This window comes from Pseudophryne corroboree, chromosome 4 (genome assembly GCF_028390025.1).
Source record: "Pseudophryne corroboree isolate aPseCor3 chromosome 4, aPseCor3.hap2, whole genome shotgun sequence".
In the NCBI taxonomy this organism is placed as follows: domain Eukaryota; kingdom Metazoa; phylum Chordata; class Amphibia; order Anura; family Myobatrachidae; genus Pseudophryne; species Pseudophryne corroboree.
Window position 1 is genome coordinate 240,013,796 of NC_086447.1, and position 22,993 is coordinate 240,036,788.

Genomic DNA, 22,993 nt, shown 5'->3' on the forward strand with positions numbered 1-22,993 from the left:
AAACTACCATAGCTACCCTACAACCCCTTTCCCTGTACACACTACATTACACTACCACTGCTACCTTGCACCCTCTCTCCCCACACACACTAGATTACACTACTGCTGCTACCCCGGATCCCCTCTCCTCGCACACACTACCACTGCTTCAATGCACCCCTTCTCCCCACACACCCTACATTACACTACCGCTGCTACCCCAGCTCCCCTCTCCCTGCACACACTGCATTACACTACCGCTGCTACCCCAGCTCCCCTCTCCCCGCACACACTGCATTACACTACCGCTGCTACCCCAGCTCCCCTCTCCCCGCACACACTGCATTACACTACCGCTGCTACCCCAGCTCCCCTCTCCCCGCACACACTGCATTACATTACCGCTACTACCCCGGCTCCCCTCTCCCCGTACACACTGCATTACACTACCGTTGCTACCCCAGCTCCCCTCTCCCCGCACACACTGCATTACACTACCGCTGCTACCCCGGCTCCCCTCTCCCCGCACACACTGCATTACACTACCGCTGCTACCCCGGCTCCCCTCTCCCCGCACACACTGCATTACACTACCGCTGTTACCCCGGCTCCCCTCACACACTGCATTACACTACCGCTGCTACCCCGGCTATCCCTCTCCCCGCACACACTACATTACACTTCTGCTGCTACCCTGCACCCCCTCTCTCCACACACACTACATTACCCTACCGCTGCTACCCTGCACCCCCTCTCCCCAAACAAGCTACCGCCGCTACCCTGAACCCCACACATGACACTGCCACTACCCTGCACCCTCTTTGTCCGCACACACTACACTATTGCTGTTACCCTGCATCCCTCTCTGGCTGGCTTCTTTCTTCATGCTGGAAGCTGGAGCTGGCGCAGCGGTCAAAGTAAGCAGCAGCGCGGAACAGATTACAGCGGAGCGCCAAAGCAGGTGAACATTTCCCTTTTTCTTTCCTCCCAACGCTGGGTTTTCAAAGCAGAAAACCCAGCCTGCAGCACACACTGTTAATATGCCACTTCCGCCCCCAACCCCTCCCCCCCTCCCACCCCACTCCAACCCCCGCAGCACACATTAATATGACACCCCCCCTCCTCAGCACACCCGAATATGATACTACCCCCTCCCCGGCACACATGGATATGATACTATGCCCCCTCCCCGGGACACACGAATATGATACTACACGAATATTATACTACGCCCCCCTCCCCGGCACACACGAATATGACACTACGCCCCCTTCCCGGCACACACGAATATGATACTACACGAATATTATACTACGCCCCCTCCCCGGCACACACGAATATGACACTACGCCCCCTTCCCGGCACACACGAATATGATACTACACGAATATTATACTACGCCCCCTCCCCGGCACACACGAATATGACACTACGCCCCCTTCCCGGCACACACGAATATGATACTACACGAATATTATACTACGCCCCCTCCCCAGCACACACGAATATGACACTACGCCCCCTTCCTGGCACACACAAATATGATACCACCACCCCCCCCCCCCCCTCCCCGGCACACAAATATGATACTACGCCCCCTCCTCGGCACACACGCATATGATACTACACGAATATGATACTACGCCCCCTCCCCGGCATACACAAATATGATACTACCCCCCCTCCCCGGCACACACAAATATGACACTACGCCCCCTCCCCGGCACACACGAATATGATGCTACACGAATATTATACTACGCCCCCTCCCCGGCACACACGAATATGACACTACGCCCCCTTCCTGGCACACACAAATATGATACCCCCCCCCCCCCTCCCCGGCACACAAATATGATACTACGCCCCCTCCTCGGCACACACGCATATGATACTACACGAATATGATACTACGCCCCCTCCCCGGCACACACAAATATGATACTACACCCCCTCCTCGGCACACATGCATATGATACTACACAAATATGATACTACGCCCCCTCCCCGGCACACACAAATATGATACTACCCCCCCTCCCCGGCACACACAAATATGATACTACGCCCCCTCCCCGGCACACACAAATATACTACGCCCCCTCCCTGGCACACACAAATATGATACTACGCCCCCTCCCCGGCACACACAAATGTGATACTACGCCCCCTCCCCGGCACACACAAATATGATACTACGCCCCCTCCCCGGCACACACGAATATGATACTACCCCCACTCCCCGGCACACACGAATATGATACTACCCCCCCTCCCCGACACACGTGACTATGATACTACCCCCCCTCCCCGACACACGCGAATATGATACTACGCCCCCTCCCCGACACACGAACATGATACTACGCCCCCTCCCCGACACCCACGAACATGATACTACGCCCCCTCCCCGGCACACACGAATATGATACTACGCCCCCCTCCCAGGCACACACGAATACGATACTACCCCCTTCCCGGCACACACTAATATGATACTACCTCCCCTCAACAGACACACGAATAGGATACTACCCCCCTCCCAATACACACGAATAGGATACTACCCCCACTCCCCAAACACACGAATAGGATAGTACCCCCCTCCCCAGACACACGAATAGGATACTACCCCTTCCCTGCAGACACACGAATAGGATACTACCCCCTCCCCAGACACACGAATAGGATACTACCCCCCTCCCCCCAGACACATGAATAGGATACTACCAGAGGCGTATCTAGGGTAGGGCGAGTGGGGCACGTGCCCTGGGCGCCTTGGCAGGCCCAGGAGAGGGGGGCGCCGCCGGCGGCCAGGGCATCATGCCCCACTCGCTCCCGTCAACCCTAAATGTGAGGGGAGGAGAGCGCAGCGTCTCTCCCTCCCCTCACCGCCGCTGCCAGCACTAGCAGCGCTGCTGTGTCCGGTCTCTGGCGTTAGCCAATCAGAGCTTGCGGACCGGCTCCTGATTGGCTAGTGAACCGGCGCCAGACACAGCCGCCGGAGACGGGACGGGAGACCTGGACGGAGCGGTGAGGGGAAGGAGAGGCGGTGAGGGGAAGGAGAGGCGCTGCGCTGCACTCTCCTCCCCTCACATAAGCGGCCGGTGAGTGAACGGGGGGGGGGGGGCACGGGCACAGGCACAGTGGGGCTTGTATCTGGCACCAAATGGGGCATGTAACTGGCACTGAGTGGGGCCTGGCACTGTGGGGCATGTATCTGGCACTGTGGGGCATGTATCTGGCACTGTGGGGCATGTAACTGGCACTGTGGGGCATGTAACAGGCACTGTGGGGCATGTATCTGGCACAGTGGGGCAATGTAACTGGCACTGTGGGGCATGTATCTGACACAGTGGGGCAATGTAACTGGCACTGTGGGGCATGTATCTGGCACAGTGGGGCAATGTAACTGGCACTGTGGGGCATGTATCTGGCACAGTGGGGCAATGTAACTGGCACTGTGGGACATGTATCTGGCACAGTGGGGCAATGTATCCGGCACTGTGGGGCATGTATCCGGCACTGTGGGGCATGTATCTGGCACAGTGGGGCAATGTAACTGGCACTGTGGGGCATGTATCTGGCACAGTGGGGCAATGTAACTGGCACTGTGGGGCATGTATCTGGCACAGTGGGGCAATGTATCCGGCACTGTGGGGCATGTATCCGGCACTGTGGGGCATGTATCTGGCACAGTAGGGCAATGTAACTGGCACTGTGGGGCATGTATCTGGCACAGTGGGGCAATGTAACTGGCACTGTGGGGCATGTAACTGGCACCAAATGGGGCATATAACTGGCACTGAGTGGGGCCTGGCACTGTGGGGCATGTATCTGGCACTGTGGGGCATGTATCTGGCACTGTGGGGCATGTAACTGGCACTGTGGGGCATGCATCTGGCACAGTGGGGCAATGTAACTGGCACTGTGGAGCATGTATCTGACACAGTGGGGCAATGTAACTGGCACTGTGGGGCATGTGTCCGGCACAGTGGGGCATGTAACTGGCACTGAGTGGGGCCTGGCACTGTGGGGCATGTATCTGGCACTGTGGGGCATGTATCGGGCACTGTGGGGCATGTATCTGGCACAGTGGGGCAATGTAACTGGCACTGTGGGGCATGTATCCGGCACTGTGGGGCATTGTATCTGGCACTGTGGGGCAATGTAACTGGCACTGTGGGGCAATGTAATTGGCACTGTGGGGCAATGTAACTGGCACTGTGGGGCAATGTAACTGGCACTGTGGGGCATGTATCCGGCACTGTGGGGCAATGTAACTGGCACTGTGGGCCATTTTCAGTGGCCACACCCCTTCTGGAGTGTGACCACGCCCATTTTTTCGGCGCACGCACATGCCTCTTTTTGTGTGTGTTTTTTATTTGTTGGGGGGGGGGGCACCATTTTACATCTTGCCCTGGGCTCCAAAAACCCTAGTTACGCCTCTGGATACTACCCCCCTCCCCAGACACGTGAATAGGATACTACCCCCCCCCCCCCCCTGCAGACACACGAATAGGATACTACCCCCTCCCCAGACACACGAATGGGATACTACCCCCCCTCCCCAGACACATGAACAGGATACTACCCCCTCCCGCAGACACATGAATAGGATACCTGCCCCCTCCCCAGACACATGAATGGGATACTACCCCCCCCCCCCCCCCGCAGACACATGAATAGGATACTACCCCCCTCTGTTTATCAGCAGCAGAATTTACCTGTCTCAGCTCCTCTGTGGCTGGTTGCTACGGCTGCAGGCTGCTACACTGGCTGGCTGTTCCTCTTCTCACTACAGCTCGCTCCTCCAGACAGTGCATAGTCGGTTGGTTCTATATCTGAGTGGGAGAAGGGACCTTGTGACGTACCTAGGGGAGGAGACACGTCACCAGGGGGAGGAGCTACGGCCGAACAGGGTACCCGAAAAGTACGCTCGCCACACTTAACTGTCCCGCTAGCCTAGCTCCTCCCCCTTGTGTCGTGGCTCCTCCCCCTGACGGAAAAGGTCCCTTAGGCCACTTGGATCTAGCCTCAACTGTGCATAGTCACGTGTATGTCATGTGACTTCCGGTGTCCTGAGTCCTCCATCTGAAACCACCACTGACGGGAGGAGAGAGGGGGCGGTGCTGAAGACTGCTGAGTCTTCAGTGACGGAGTGGGGGGGGGTGGGGGGGAGAGGACTTGGGTTAGGCAATGCTGCTGCCTGTCTGCCAGCTGACATGGGCAGCAGGGAGGAGCAAGGAGGAGAGGGGGGTCGCTTGACACACAGACAGGAGGAGATCAACATCACTGTGGCAGAACAGAAGGGCATCTGTTCATACTGCTGGCGCCGCTGACTGTCCCAGTGTGACAGGTGCAGGGACATCCAGCAGCAACACGGCGCATCAGCAAGGTAGCAGAGCAGGGAGAGCGCCTCCCTGCTTTGCAGACCTTGCTCAGTGGGTAGCTCCGGACATTCACTGCACGGAGCGGAGGATGTAATGTGCGGTCTTTCACCTGACCGCTAGTGATGTGCACCGGACATTTTTCGGGTTTTGTGTTTTGGTTTTGGATTCGGTTCAGCGGCCGTGTTTTGGATTCGGGCGCGTTTTGGCAAAACCTCCATGAAAATTTTTTGACGGATTCGGGTGTGTTTTGGATTCGGGTGTTTTTTTTACAAAAAACCCTCAAAAACAGCTTAAATCATAGAATTTGGGGGTCATTTTGATCCCATAGTATTATTAACATCAATAACCATAATTTCCACTCATTTCCAGTCTATTCTGAACACCTCACAATATTATTTTTAGTCCTAAAATTTGCACCGAGGTCGCTGGATGACTAAGCTAAGCGACACAAGTGGCCGACACAAACACCTGGCCCATCTAGGAGTGGCACTGCAGTGTCAGACAGGATGGCACTTCAAAAAAATAGTCCCCAAACAGCACATGATGCAAAGAAAAAAAGAGGCGCACCAAGGTCCCTGTGTGACTAAGCTAAGCGACACAAGTGGCCGACACAAACACCTGGCCCATCTAGGAGTGGCACTGCAGTTTTCTAGCAAAAGGATGAGTGCTTCCATCCTCATGTGAATCTGAACCACTAGACACTCCGTGTCGTAAATGGCATATTGGCAAGTTTACGCTTCTCATCAGACGCTTTCAATTTTGATTATTGGGTCATTTTACTGAACTTTTGTTTTTTGGATTTTACATGCTCTCTACTATAACATTGGGCATCGGCCTTGGCAGACGACGTTGATGGAATTTCATCGTCTCGGCCATGACTAGTGGCAGCAGCTTCAGCACGAGGTGGAAGTGGATCTTGATCTTTCCCTATTTTAACCTCCACATTTTTGTTCTCCATTTTTTAATGTGTGGAATTATATGCCAGTATCAATAGCAATGGCCTACTACTATATATACTGTGCACAACTGAAATGCACCACAGGTATGGATGGATAGTATTTTCTGGAGTTTTTGTTAAACCGAGCGCTTGTGTGTGTTGCTACCTGGTGTTGTATGGAAAATGCTTGATGTAATATGATGTAAATAAAAATAAAAAACAACTTTAAAATAAGAATAAAAAATAAAAATACTAAATTAAAAATAAAAATAAAAATAAAAAACAAAAAATAAAAAAAAACAATTGGGGAAGGGGAGGGAGGGGGGGTTAAGTGCAATGTTTACAGCTCCTTTCAGAGTAGTTGGTTAGGAGCTTGAGGACACTTTATCAAAGGGCAAAGTCTTTTAAGGTGTAACTGTCCCTGACTTACCCTAGTATTCAAGTGCGAGCGTGGCTGGAGGTTCCTGTGTGTGGTGGCAATAATCAGGCTGGTGGGCGGGCTGGCCTCTCTCCTGCTTGGTAAGCTGTAACTGCCCTCCTTCTTCCTCCTTCTGCTGGCCGCACTTTAACCGCTGCTCCGTCTTCTCCGCCGCAACCGGAAGTTCGGGTCCTTACTTCCGGTATTACGAACGCTGGCGGCGACGGAGTAAGTGTCCTTGCAGTTGCTTCTAATCTTCACCAACGCGTTTCGAATCCAAAATTGGATTCTTTCTCAAGGAGATGTTGAAGTCTTTCCAATTGTTTAGTCCTTTTATATGATAACTTTATTAAAAAAACAGGAAGTGCACATGACCGGAAGTGAGCTTCCCGGCGGCATCCACATGGTAAAAAAAGGGAGATGGAATATGTATGAATTATTCCCAAGTTAAAAAAATTTTAAAATTCGTATGAACCATTGCACTTATGGGGGAAAAAAGGGGGACAGATATGGCGTGAAAATAATGAAAAAATAATAAATACAAATAATGAAGATAAAATAAATAAAAATAAACATAAAATATATAAATAAATAAAATTATAAGGAGTTTTTTTAGAAGTTTGTTTGGTGTATAGATGATTACAAGAAGACATTGAGTTCTATATCAATGTTGAGACCATATGGTTCAAGGCTCTTCATTTTATATATGCATTCTGTTTCTTTTTTCTTCCAAAATCGGATTCTTTCTCGAGATGTTGAAGTCTTTCCAATTGTTTAGTCCTTTTATATGATAACTTTATTAAAAAAACAGGAAGTGCACATGACCGGAAGTGAGCTTCCCGGCGGCATCCACATGGTAAAAAAACGGAGATGGAATATGTATGAATTATTCCCAAGTTAAAAAATTTTTAAAATTCGTATGAACCATTGCACTTATGGGGAAAAAAAGGGGGACAGATATGGGGTGAAAATAATGAAAAAATAATAAATACAAATAATGAAGATAAAAATAAATAAAAATAAACATAAAATATATAAATAAATAAATTGATAAGGAGTTTTTTTGAAGTTTGTTTGGTGTATAGATGATTACAAGAAGACATTGAGTTCTCTATCAATGTTGAGACCATATGGTTCAAGGCTCTTAATTTTATATATCCATTCTGTTTCTTTTTTCTTCAATGTTTTGACAATGTCTTCTCCTCTCCAATGGGCTTTGATCTTTTGAATCCCGATGAATTTTAACCCAGTGGGATCTTGATTTGTTTTGTGAGGAAGTGAGCTGAAACGCTATGTGTTTTCAGACCTCTTTTTATATTGTATACGTGTTCTGCTATCCTTACTTTCAGTTTGCGTTTCGTTTGCCCCACATATTGTTTTCCACATGTACATTCCAAGATGTAAATGACCCCCTCTGTGTGGCAGGTTACTTGATTTGTAATTTCAACTTCTTTTGTTATGTTGGATTTAAAGGTGGTTGTGGGTTTGGTAGAAGTTTTCTGATTCCTGCAACCCATGCAGGTGTTATGCACACCAGTGCCTGCAGGAAAGTACTGGTGTCAGAACTGTTATGCACTCCAGTGTCTGCAGGAATGTACTGGTGTTTGAACTGTTATGCAAAACAAATGGACTCACAGACAAACTAGGGAATATGACATAACGTACACAGAAGGTGATAGGGTAACAAAATACACACAAAGTGAACAGAGAAGCCCAGAGGCTAAGGAACTGGGTATCTCCCTTGTATTAGAACTGCTCAGATGGAAAAGGCAAAATGTTGTGTTTTAATACGTAGAGAACCCGAAATGCTGTTGCTAAGGGCAACAGCAAAACCCTAAAGGGTTACCAACGGGTGTGGCAGTAAACTCCTTGGTCAGAGATGGAATGATAGACACAAGGAGAGTCTCCACAATCCTAATTCTCACTTGCCGTGCACAGGTTTTAGCTTACTGCAACTAAACTGACCCCTGACACCTAGCACAGTGAGACAGGATAAGACAGGCAAGTCTTAGAATACAGCCGCAAACTTGCTAAGTTCACAGAGTAGTAACAGAACCCCAGCAAACTAAACGACTGACTCCAGTCTTACTGCTAGGTCTGGATTGGCAGAGTGTAATACCAAATCCCCAGGCCTATTTGCAGTAAGCAACAAACAAATACAAAGCTACACAGTACTGGCTAACTTTCATGAACTGACTAACCAACAAAGATTCAGCAGCATCTGCTTACTGTGAAAAGAGGCCTTATAAAGCAGGTGCTGTCCACGCCCCACTCAGACCTCACAGACTGTGAGCACAAAAACCAGCACCGGATCCCCTGCCGTGCACAGAGCCTATAACCACTGCACAGCAAAAGACCCGAACCGGAGTATCAGCTGCGCTCAGGTTACTCCACTAGCACTTGTCTCACGGTTGCCATGACGACGTGGCAGCACAGGGCAGGAGACCCTAACAGCAGGTCATGCAATGGTGGAATCCATTAGTGCTCATGCATTCTTTTGGTTCTTGTGAAATCGGTAAAAAACTGTGAGTCAACTGTTGTTTTAAATTGTTGGCTTTTTTGTAAATTATTTTAGGTTTGATGGGGATAGATTCTTTTAGGTCCTCGTCGAGAAAAAGAATATGCCAGTGTTTTGCAAAAATTTGTTCGATGTCTTTATGGTTGCTGTTGAACTGTGTTATGAATGTTACAGGTAGTTCTTTTTTGTCTTTCTGTTTGAAGGTGAGTAAGTCGTTTCTTTCCAATTTTTTGACCTTTTCTAATTGTTGTTTCAGGTGGTTTTCTTTGTATCCTTTTTGAAGGAATTTGTTTTTCATTTCTTGGGCTTGTTGTTCGAATACTTTATGGTCAGTGCAGTTCCTCTTTAATCGGCGAAATTGTCCTCCTGGGATGTTTTCTATCCATTGTCTGTGATGATTACTGCTATGTGAAAGCATGTTGTTCCCGTTCACTTTTTTGAAATGGGTTCTTGTCTGGATTTTGTTTGCTTCAATGTAGATTTCCAAATCGAGAAAAATTACTGTGTTTTCGCTGTGTATGGTGGTGAATTCGAGATTCATAATGTTGTTGTTGATGTGTTCTTTGAATTGTGATAGAGCGTCTTGGGTTCCTTTCCAGATGAAAAACACGTCGTCTATGTAGCGGTGCCAACTTATGATGTTAGATAGGAATGGGTTATTGTTCCAGATGTTTAGATCTTCCCAATGCGAGACGAACAAGTTTGCGTAACTTGGGGCAAATGATGTCCCCATGGCGGTACCGCATTGTTGCAAGAAAAAATCTCCTTCGTACCAGAAATAGTTGTTGTGAAGAATGTAATCAATACTGTCCATGATGAAATTGATTTGTGTATTAGTGATGGTCGTCTGGGTACATAGGAAGTGGCGTGTTGCTTCGCATCCTGCTTGGTGGTTGATTGCAGTATACAGGGATTTAATGTCACTTGTGCATAGGGTATACCCTTCTTGCCATTCAGTGTTGTTGAGAACTTGCAATATATTTGTGGTATCTTTTAGGAAACTTTTTTGTTTTCCTACAATGTCCTGAAGATAGCAGGAAAATATCCTTGAAAAATATTACAGATTCAATCACAGGAATCGAAAAAAAGTTTGAACCCCTTCACACATTGGAAGATTACACAACTTTAATGAATCTAACCAACCGAAAAATGGAGAAACTGGAAGACAACATCATACTACAAAAACAAAAAAAGTATAAGAGAGATCAAGAAGAAAAGAAACACTATCAATACCAGCAAAACACTAGAAGACAAGTTTACAAACAGCCCATGAGGAATTGGGAACAGAAAAAATTACATATGGATCAACAGGCACCTAGATCACAACCACAGATATCATACACCCCGAAAAGAGCACCCTATAAAAAACCTTATCAAAAACCCCGGACAAATTCAACCTGGGAGAGACAACAAACCACAAATTATCGTCCAACTAATCCATATACATTAATCAAACAATCATATCGTAGTGGAGTAGAACAAGCAAGAAAAGAAGAAGCTAACGACCTAGACGAACTAATAAAGAAAATCGAGAGGAAAGAATATCAAAATGGAAGATCTCAACAGAAAAAAAAGACACCTTGAACATGACCAAATAAGCGAAGATGAAGAAGACGATGATCAAGATTTTTTAGACACAGTCTGGGGCACAGAGAAACCAACCGATTATGTACTTTCAGCAACAAAAAGAAGGAGGAACACAACTTTAGAAAAAGAGGGACAAGAGGAGGAAAGAGACAGAAGACCACAAAGAAAGTAGTAATAGATACAACACCAAACTCAGAGACCATATTCAACCTCAGCAAAAGAGAATTATCAATCAATGAGGAGAACGTTTTACGAAAAGGCCTCAAGTTTGCCCCACACTCCGGTACCAACAAATTTAACCTCTTTATTGATAAACAAAAGTTCATAAGCAAATTGTGTATCAAAAAATTCTTCGCAAAAAACCAAGAAGGATCTAAAGAAAATACACCAATACTGGACACTGAATTTTTACATACAGATTTGAAACCGACATCAACCTTTTTTCCCAATCATATAAAAGGTCCTCACATTACCACATTTCAACATCTAGTGGAGAAGGAAATAGAAAATTTAACAACAAAACCAAAGCAGGGATTCAACTTTACAAAAGACGAAAGAAATGCATTAAAAAGTCTGAAGGAAGATAAAACTGTGGTAATAAAACCGGCAGATAAAGGGGGAGGAGTGGTGATCCTAGACCTGGACACCTATAAACAAGAAGCAGAAAGACTCCTTTCAGATACAGCAACATATAAGAAACTAACCAAAGACCCAACACAAGAATTTATGGCGAAATTAATAGAGCAAATGCAAGAAGGACTAGAACTGGGTGTGATTAATAAGAAAGAATATGATTTCATCTGCGTTAAGGATCCAAAAATACCAACTTTTTATTATCTCCCCAAGATCCACAAAAACCTGAAAAAACCGCCAGGGAGACCCATCGTATCCGGCATCTACTCAATCTCTTCAAATTTATCAAAATACATTGACTGCTATCTTCAGGACATTGTAGGAAAACAAAAAAGTTTCCTAAAAGATACCACAAATATATTGCAAGTTCTCAACAACACTGAATGGCAAGAAGGGTATACCCTATGCACAAGTGACATTAAATCCCTGTATACTGCAATCAACCACCAAGCAGGATGCGAAGCAACACTCCACTTCCTATGTACCCAGACGACCATCACTAATACACAAATCAATTTCATCATGGACAGTATTGATTACATTCTTCACAACAACTATTTCTGGTACGAAGGAGATTTTTTCTTGCAACAATGCGGTACCGCCATGGGGACATCATTTGCCCCAAGTTACGCAAACTTGTTCGTCTCGCATTGGGAAGATCTAAACATCTGGAACAATAACCCATTCCTATCTAACATCATAAGTTGGCACCGCTACATAGACAACGTGTTTTTCATCTGGAAAGGAACCCAAGACGCTCTATCACAATTCAAAGAACACATCAACAACAACAATATGAATTTCGAATTCACCACCATACACAGCGAAAACACAGTAATTTTTCTCGATTTGGAAATCTACATTGAAGCAAACAAAATCCAGACAAGAACCCATTTCAAAAAAGTGAACGGGAACAACATGCTTTCACATAGCAGTAATCATCACAGACAATGGATAGAAAACATCCCAGGAGGACAATTTCGCCGATTAAAGAGGAACTGCACTGACCATAAAGTATTCGAACAACAAGCCCAAGAAATGAAAAACAAATTCCTTCAAAAAGGATACAAAGAAAACCACCTGAAACAACAATTAGAAAAGGTCAAAAAATTGGAAAGAAACGACTTATTCACCTTCAAACAGAAAGACAAAAAAGAACTACCTGTAACATTCATAACACAGTTCAACAGCAACCATAAAGACATCAAACAAATTTTTGCAAAACACTGGCATATTCTTTTTCTCGACGAGGACCTAAAAGAATCTATCCCCATCAAACCTAAAATAATTTACAAAAAAGCCAACAATTTAAAACAACAGTTGACTCACAGTTTTTTACCGATTTCACAAGAACCAAAAGAATGCATGAGCACTAATGGATTCCACCATTGCATGACCTGCATGGGTTGCAGGAATCAGAAAACTTCTACCAAACCCACAACCACCTTTAAATCCAACATAACAAAAGAAGTTGAAATTACAAATCAAGTAACCTGCCACACAGAGGGGGTCATTTACATCTTGGAATGTACATGTGGAAAACAATATGTGGGGCAAACGAAACGCAAACTGAAAGTAAGGATAGCAGAACACGTATACAATATAAAAAGAGGTCTGAAAACACATAGTGTTTCAGCTCACTTCTCACAAAACACAATCAAGATCCCACTGGGTTAAAATTCATCGGGATTCAAAAGATCAAAGCCCATTGGAGAGGAGAAGACATTGTCAAAACATTGAAGAAAAAAGAAACAGAATGGATATATAAAATGAAGAGCCTTGAACCATATGGTCTCAACATTGATATAGAACTCAATGTCTTCTTGTAATCATCTATACACCAAACAAACTTCTAAAAAAACTCCTTATCATTTTATTTATTTATATATTTTATGTTTATTTTTATTTATTTTTATCTTCATTATTTGTATTTATTATTTTTTCATTATTTTCACGCCATATCTGTCCCCCTTTTTTTCCCCATAAGTGCAATGGTTCATACGAATTTTAAACATTTTTTAACTTGGGAATAATTAATACATATTCCATCTCCCTTTTTTTTACCATGTGGATGCCGCCGGGAAGCTCACTTCCGGTCATGTGCACTTCCTGTTTTTTTAATAAAGTTATCATATAAAAGGACTAAACAATTGGAAAGACTTCAACATCTCCTTGAGAAAGAATCCGATTTTGGATTCGAAACGCGTTGGTGAAGATTAGAAGCAACTGCAAGGACACTTACTCCGTCGCCGCCAGCGTTCGTAATACCGGAAGTAAGGACCCGAACTTCCGGTTGCGGCGGAGAAGACGGAGCAGCGGTTAAAGTGCGGCCAGCAGAAGGAGGAAGAAGGAGGGCAGTTACAGCTTACCAAGCAGGAGAGAGGCCAGCCCGCCCACCAGCCTGATTATTGCCACCACACACAGGAACCTCCAGCCACGCTCGCACTTGAATACTAGGGTAAGTCAGGGACAGTTACACCTTAAAAGACTTTGCCCTTTGATAAAGTGTCCTCAAGCTCCTAACCAACTACTCTGAAAGGAGCTGTAAACATTGCACTTAACCCCCCCTCCCTCCCCTTCCCCAATTGTTTTTTATTTTTTGTTTTTTATTTTTAATTTTATTTTTATTTTTATTTTTAATTTAGTATTTTTATTTTTATTCTTATTTTAAAGTTGTTTTTTTTTTTTATTTACATCATATTACATCAAGCATTTTCCATACAACACCAGGTAGCAACACACACAAGCGCTCGGTTTAACAAAAACTCCAGAAAGCACCAACAAACAACCTGAGCAGCAATTTTTTCACTCACAGCGCAGCAAACTATACCAAATTTATGGATGGATAGTATACTTGACGACACAGAGGTAGGGAGAGCAGTGGCCTTCCGTACCGTACTGCTATATATACTGGTGGTCACTGTCAGCAAAACTCTGCACTGTACTCCTCCTATATAATACTGCTGGTCCCCAGTCCCCACAATAAAGCAGTGTGAGCACAGATATATGCAGCACACTGAGCACAGATATGGAGTGTTTTTCAGGCAGACAACGTATACTGGTGGTCACTGGTCAGCAAAACTCTGCACTGTACTCCTCCTATATAATATACTGGTGGTCCCCAGTCCCCACAATAAAGCAGTGTGAGCACAGATATATGCAGCACACTGAGCACAGATATGGAGTGTTTTTCAGGCAGACAACGTATACTGGTGGTCACTGGTCAGCAAAACTCTGCACTGTACTCCTCCTATATAATATACTGGTGGTCCCCAGTCCCCACAATAAAGCAGTGTGAGCACAGATATATGCAGCACACTGAGCACAGATATGGAGTGTTTTTCAGGCAGACAACGTATACTGGTGGTCACTGTCAGCAAAACTCTGCACTGTACTCCTCCTATATAATACAGCTGCTCCCCAGTCCACACAATTAAGCAATAAGCACAAATATTTGCATCAACATTAATAAACGGAGAGGACGCCAGCCACGTCCTCTCCCTAACATTTCCAATGCACGAGTGAAAATGGCGGCGACGCGCGGCTGCTTATATAGAATCTGAATCTCGCAAGAATTCGACAGCGGGATGATGCCGTTCGGGCGCGCTCGGATTAACCGAGCCATACGGGAGAATCCGAGTATGCCTCGGACCCGTGTAAAATGGGTGAAGTTCGGGGGGGTTCGGTTTCCAAGGAACCGAACCCGCTCATCACTACTGACCGCACATCACTCCTCTGCTCCTCCTGTACATGATCGGCGCCTCTCTATGTTTGGGGGGCGAGCTGCCCCCCCAGTTCCGACGCCTCTGCCCCCCATATAAAAAGGGGTGCCACCAAAGATCTTGCTCTTCTGCAGTGACAGGAGCTAGGTGCTGCAGTGTGATATTCTGCCACAGCACTCAGCTCCTGTCACAGATGAAGAGCCAGCACACACACTGCCCAGCAGAGGCGGAACTAGGGTTTTTGGAGCCCAAGGCAAGATTAGGAATGGCGCCCCCCCTAAAAAATAAAGAAAAGTCGCAGAAAGAAATTGTGTGCGCACGCCGCCAAAAAATGGGCATGGTCATGTACCAGAAGGGGCGTGACCACTGAAAATGGGGCATGGCAACATGACATGCCATCTGTTTCACGTACCACTGGGAACATTCTTTTCAATTCAACATGCACCTTACCTGTATGATGGTTTCTCACAATATGGAACCTCTGAAGAACTGTATCCTCTGAGGCATACGGCGTCTCCAGTCGGTTATCACTATTCATGTACGAGATCCCATCGTCCAGAAGATGCCTGTTTGTTTAGGAATATTAACAAGGTCAGCATCACGCAACAGCGGTTCAACAAGACTCACATCCCGTCCCGTGTCACATGCTGCCCCCTGCGTTTCTCATCCACACCATCATCTCCCTCCTGTGTCATCTCTCAGTCACACCATCTCCATCCCCTGCATCATCTCTCAGCCACACCATCACCTCCTCCTGCGACATCTCTCAGCACACCATCAACTCCCCTGCGTCGTCATTCAGCACACCATCATCCCCCCCCCCCTGCATCGTCATTCAGCACACGCCATCGCACTCTGTGTCTCTGTGTGTGTCTCATACGCTGGGAGCCCATGCTGCTGCTGTCAGGGAGACTGCACCGCACCTGAGTGCCCTGTGCAGGCATTCTGACAGAGAGGGTGGAATATATTAAAATTCAATGCTGCCCCTCACCGCCTACCGCACCGCAGTGATGCTTATCGCATATGTACTAACATGTGCGATTAACATCGCAATGCGGTAGACCAGCCCCCCTATGATGTTGAATGGAGATACTCACACTGCTGGTGGGGTGGAGAGGGCATGGAGACACACTGGTGGGGAGGGGGGGGGGGGAGTGAGGCATAGAGACACAAACTGGAGGGGGAGGGGGGCATGGATTCACACACTGCTGGTGGGGCATGGAGACATACTGGTGGAGGGAGAGGAACATGGAGACAAACACACACACTGTTCATGGGGGGCTAGGGGGGCATGGAGACACACATATACACTGCTGATGGGGGGCATGGAGACACACACTGGTGGGGGAGAGGGACATGGAGACACACACACACACTACTGATGGGGGTAGGGGGGCATGGAGACACACTGGTGTGGGGAGGGAAACATGGAGACACACACTGCTGATGGGGAGGCGTGGAGACACACACTGGTGGGGGGAGAGGGACATGGAGACACACACACACATTGCTGATGGGGGTAGGGGGGCATGGAGACACACTGATGTGGGGAGGTGGACATGAAGATGCACACTGCTGATGGGGGGGCATGGAGACACACACACTGCTGATTGGGGTAGGAGGGCATGGAGACACACTGGTGTGGGGAGGGAAACATGGAGACACACACTGCTGATGGGGAGGCGTGGAGACACACACTGGTGGGGGGAGAGGGACATGGAGACACACACACACACACACACACACTGCTGATGGGGGTAGGGGGGCATGGAGACACACTGGTGTGGGGAGGTGGACATGAAGATGCACACTGCTGATGGGGGGGCATGGAGACACACACACACACTGCTGATGGGGGTAGGGGGGCATGGAGACACATTGATGTGGTTAGGTGGACATGAAGATGCACACTGCTGATGGGGGGGCATGGAGACACACACTGGTTGGGGGAGAGACATGGAAACACACACACACTGCTGATGGGAGGTAGGGGGGCATTGAGACACACTGGTGTGGGAGGGGGACATGAAGACACACACTGCTGATGGAAGGGGAGGCATGGAGACACACACTGGTGGGGGGAGAGGGACATGGAGTCGAGACACATGCAGTCAGGGTCACACACAAGCACAGACAGAGGTGCCCTCACCTTGGTGACTTGTAGCCTTCAGCAGCTGCTCCCTCCTCTTCTACGCTGCCAGCCAGGGCCCAGGAGAAGAGCTGTAGATGTCGATGGAGCCCCGCCCCTGCGCGGGTCAGATGAGCATGTGCTGGGCTCCACCAATTTTGGCTCAGCACATGCTCCTCTGACCCCCACTGTCAGCAGGTTACTCTCTGCTGCTGCTGCTGCAGCTCATTGTCACAGAGCAGGCACCTGGCATCAGCAGCACATTGATGGAGGCGGGCGGGCAGAGCAGGTATGATGCCCTGGGCGGCGGTGCCACCTTCTGCTGTGCCTGCCACGACGCCCAGGGCACATGCCCTGCTCAACCCCCCTTAGTTATGCCTCTGCTTTCCAGTCTCCAGGGACAGCCAGCATCTCAGGGATGCTGGACATGCCCCCAGAGTGATGATCCCCATGTGGCAACACTCCTTTAATTAGACCACACCCATTTTTTGGGCGGCCGCGACTCCAGCATGGGCATAAAGGGCAGAGCGTGCACTGGGTGTCACTACACCCAGTGACGCCTCTGCTAGAATACCATTAATAACATCTGACATACCATTTCAAGTTAAACTCTTGCAGTTGCCAGTAAGATTATGTTTTTCCATGTCGAACAATAAATCCCAAGGACAAACACTTAAAGTAGAGATGAGCGGTTTGTGTCACCTTAAATCTGAATGAGCCCGATTTCCAGGATCCGAGTCAATCCAAGTAGCAGCTCAAGTTTTCCCGCCAGACTCAGATTCAAAATCAAGGTAAAACATCATCCTCCCGGCGTCGTATTCTCGTGGGTTTTGGATTCCATATAAGGACCCTGCGTCGGTGACTCTGCTGGTTAAATTGGCTTTGCTGTGTCCAGACTGATAACAAACAAGTGGCTGTGCTGTGTATAGTGTATACAAGGCACACTGCAGCGCAGCACCGATCCCGCTCTGTATTACTCTCATGGGAGCACTTCCATGGAATAAATGTACAAATGTATGAAATTGATGTTACAATAGTGCGCTGTTAACAGACAGTGTATTGCAGCGGGAAAACACACAAAGAGTAATCATCCAATACTCCACAAAAGCAGACACAAGAGAGGAGTGTGCTCAGTCACCGCGCACAACTGTTTGAAACATGAATACCCTTCACCTCAATGCAAGGTCACAAATAAAATGCAATATACTGAGCTTTTAATTGTCCAACTTCTTTTGTCAGATTGTTCACAATGGGTTTTCCTCAATTTCCAAAGGATAACGGTTCTGTAAAATTGTGCTCCAGACCAGTGCTTGATAACAGAGGAATGGGAAACACAAAAAATACAAACGGTGATAGTGCAGTGGTAAAAACAAGACTGATGTTTTATTTTAAAGGTTGCACTTACAAGAAGATAGAATTTAAATCGCATGTAGAAACCCAGTATCACATGGGGGCACAGCAAAACGGCTCACAGACGTCTACAGATGGTCTCCAAGAGGTGGCGACAGCCTCAAAGCACAAAAAATGAAAACAATAGTGCAGTAGTAAAAACAAAGATAATGTTTTAATTACAAGTTGCACTTACAGCAAAATGAAGTTAAAATCGCATATAAAAATCCAGTGGCACACAGGAACAGAGCAAGACATCTACAGGTGGTCTTCAGGAGGTGACGACGGCCCCAAAGCCAGAATTTGAAGTCGTCAGTCCTCGAGATGGCAAGCAGCGTCCTCAGGTTTCCACAAAAGTAAAAGCACAAACACACTTAACGCGTTTCGGATCACATGGGATCCTTCATCAGAAGTGTGTTGAGAGTCCATATACAGTCCTTTTAAAGACCTACTAATTCTAAAATTCAAAAAACATGTGCAGATCAATTGAAAGCGCTTCCTTCCGGCGGATATTACACCAACCGGAAGTTGTATGTGCGTTCCAGCGTGGTTTTATATCGTGATTTGCCATATGAAACATTAGGATATACAGCACTTTTATCCTCCTTTCCACAAGCTGCATTAATCAGAAATAACCAAAAACAATGGTGGTACGCCGTAGACAGAACAGACGATAAAGAAAACATATAAGTTTAAAAAACGTCTGAGCGGATATGACGTAACCCGGAAGTCCGGTATGCGTTCCAGCGCCGGTTTGCGTTCCATCGTCCTTTTCTTTAGCAATCCCTCTAGTTTCTTCTAAATCAAGGATTTATTTTGCTTGGGCGATCATGCGCATTCCGGCGCTGGCTCACACTTCACAGATTGGTCAATCAATTAGATAATGATCTAGGACACAAAAAAAATATGTATGTAAATATTTCATTATATTCGATTTTTAACATAAGTAAAACAAAAAGAATATAGTGCTGACACCAAGAAAAAGAAAGTATAACCTCGTGGTCTCACACAAGAAAGCATCCTAAGTCGAAATCACTATTCAAACCTTTTGGAACTAGGGTTTTTAATTGATAAATCCATCGAGTTTCTGCCATGGCCAGTCTTTTTTCCATATCCCTGGTTCTAGATCTTGGAAGTATCAATTCTATTCCATAAAAGGTTTTTATATGGCATTCATTTTTTCCATGGTGTTTCTTAAAATGTGCTGGAACAGTGTGTGTATCAAGTCCTTTCCTAATGTTGTATATGTGTTCTGCCAACCTCTGAGGAAAGGACTTGATACACATCTGTGAAGTGTGAGCCAGCGCCGGAATGCGCATGATCGCCCAAGCAAAATAAATCCTTGATTTAGAAGAAACTAGAGGGATTGCTAAAGAAAAGGACGATGGAACGCAAACCGGCGCTGGAACGCATACCGGACTTCCGGGTTACGTCATATCCGCTCAGACGTTTTTTAAACTTATATGTTTTCTTTATCGTCTGTTCTGTCTACGGCGTACCACCATTGTTTTTGGTTATTTCTGATTAATGCAGCTTGTGGAAAGGAGGATAAAAGTGCTGTATATCCTAATGTTTCATATGGCAAATCACGATATAAAACCACGCTGGAACGCACATACAACTTCCGGTTGGTGTAATATCCGCCGGAAGGAAGCGCTTTCAATTGATCTGCACATGTTTTTTGAATTTTAGAATTAGTAGGTCTTTAAAAGGACTGTATATGGACTCTCAACACACTTCTGATGAAGGATCCCATGTGATCCGAAACGCGTTGTGTGTTTGTGCTTTTACTTTTGTGGAAACCTGAGGACGCTGCTTGCCATCTCGAGGACTGACGACTTCAAATTCCGGCTTTGGGGCCGTCGTTACCTCCTGAAGACCACCTGTAGATGTCTTGCTGTGTTCCTGTGTGCCACTGGATTTTTATATGCGATTTTAACTTCATTTTGCTGTAAGTGCAACTTGTAATTAAAACATTATCTTTGTTTTTACTACTGCACTATTGTTTTCATTTTTTGTGCTTTGAGGCTGTCGCCACCTCTTGGAGACCATCTGTAGACGTCTGTGAGCCGTTTTGCTGTGCCCCCATGTGATACTGGGTTTCTACATGCGATTTAAATTCTATCTTTTTGTAAGTGCAACCTTTAAAATAAAACATCAGTCTTGTTTTTACCACTGCACTATCACCGTTTGTATTTTTTGTGTTTCCCATTCCTCTGTTATCAAGCACTGGTCTGGAGCACAATTTTACAGAACCGTTATCCTTTGGAAATTGAGGAAAACCCATTGTGAACAATCTGACAAAAGAAGTTGGACAATTAAAAGCTCAGTATATTGCATTTTATTTGTGACCTTGCATTGAGGTGAAGGGTATTCATGTTTCAAACAGTTGTGCGCGGTGACTGAGCACACTCCTCTCTTGTGTATGGAATAAATGTACCCACAAGGGAGTTATTGTCTCACCGTAGGAGTAAGGTACCCATATCCTAATATCATGTACAGGCTACTGTACCAGTGCTCAGATTTCCCCGTTCCCCTTTCTCCCTTTATTCCAACATCTTCCCCTATGTCAGAACTCTACTTTATTTCTATATCAACTGAAATCAAACAGTTGTGGCTGCGGTTTTATACTGTCAGATGCTGAAAAGAAGAGGATTACAGGACAAATTGAACCTGGTTATTTAATATATTTATAACCAAAAAGAAGAGAGGAAGTCTAATCCATATCACTGTCATTCTGAAAGCAAGTGAGTTCAAACATCCAGATTACTTTTTAAAAGTCATAATACTGTATGACGTTGATTCCACTTTAAATGATATGTACAGCGTTTTTGTCACAACTGAGGGCCTGAGCTGACGGAAGGCAGCCTCAGTTGTAGGGGCTGAGATGTACCGGAACCTGGGAGGTTGTATCAGACCCCTGGACATGTAAGTAACATGAAGAGAAACCGCCCGAAGGCGTGACCACGACAACTTGAGTAAAAGTCAATAATATTTATTTATGACAAACTCCATGCATCACAGTAGCAGTAAAAAGTAACATAAAAATCAGCAGAGAAATAATAATACAGTTCCTGGGTACTACAGGGTGGCAGGGGCCACAGAGCTCTGGTGGTATGAGACAGTTCTTATTATCTGCAAGTTGGAAAGTCCTTACCAGGCTCAACTGTAGCAATGAGGAAAGCCCAGGGTCGTACCAGCTGGTGTTCCAGGGAAAGCTGGACTGCTGTAGATAAAATGCTGCTGTGGGTACTGGTTAGAACCAGACAGGTGTTGGCACGGAGTGGATACTGGCTGGAACCAGTTAAATAATAAATAAAGCTTGAGGGCGATGCAATGTAGATGAAATGTAGAATTTGAGAGCGGAGAAATAATAATACCGGTGGAGAGTGGTAAACTGCAGAAAGGACACCGGCCCTTTAAGAGAAGCTGTACACTGCTGGAAGCTGAGCTGGAAGCAGGTGATGTTGTAGCTGGAAACAGGTGAGTCCAGAATGGATCGGAGAGTCAGGCTACACCGCAGATGGAATGCTGGTGCGGGTCTCTATAGCAGAAGTCTGGAGACAGGAGCTGGAACCTGAAAGACATTCACAGAAGAGAGACAAACTGGAACTAGGTTTGACAACCAAAGCACTGACGCCTTCCTTGCTCAGGCACAACCTATTTATACCTGCAGCAAGGAAGGCATTGGCTAGGCAATTGTGCAAATTAATAATACTGACAACGGATTGGTAGGAAAGATCAGCTGACAGAATCCAAGATGGCTGCGCCCATGCAGACACTTGGAGGGAAGTTTGGATTGTAATCCATGTGGTCTGGAAAACAGTAATGGCGGCGCCGGCCACCGGAGACAGGAGACGCCAGGCTGACAGATGCACATCCGACCACGCGGACACAGCGGAGGCCGCGGCTGACGTAATCGCCACTCTGAATGCAGAAGCTCAGGGACGGCGGCGGAGGCCGCGGGAGACGCCATGCCAGATGTATAAGGCGTTACTGTGACTGCGTCCAGAGAGACAGGAGAGGATGCGGGAATGTGCACATCAGGATAACAGATGGGATCCGGTCCTGGAGCGCTGAGCCAGCCTTAGGAGGCATCTGATAGGTAAGAAATGGCGTCCAGATACCCGGATCGTGACAGTTTTCTGTGACGCTGCATAAAGTGGATTACTGTTCCTGTCTTTGTTACACTTGTCCCTGGGAAGCATATTCACAGCAGGGAGCTGATACAGTGAGTTGGCAAAAGCTGTAACTAGAGATGTTGATAAGTGATTCCTTATGATTATTGT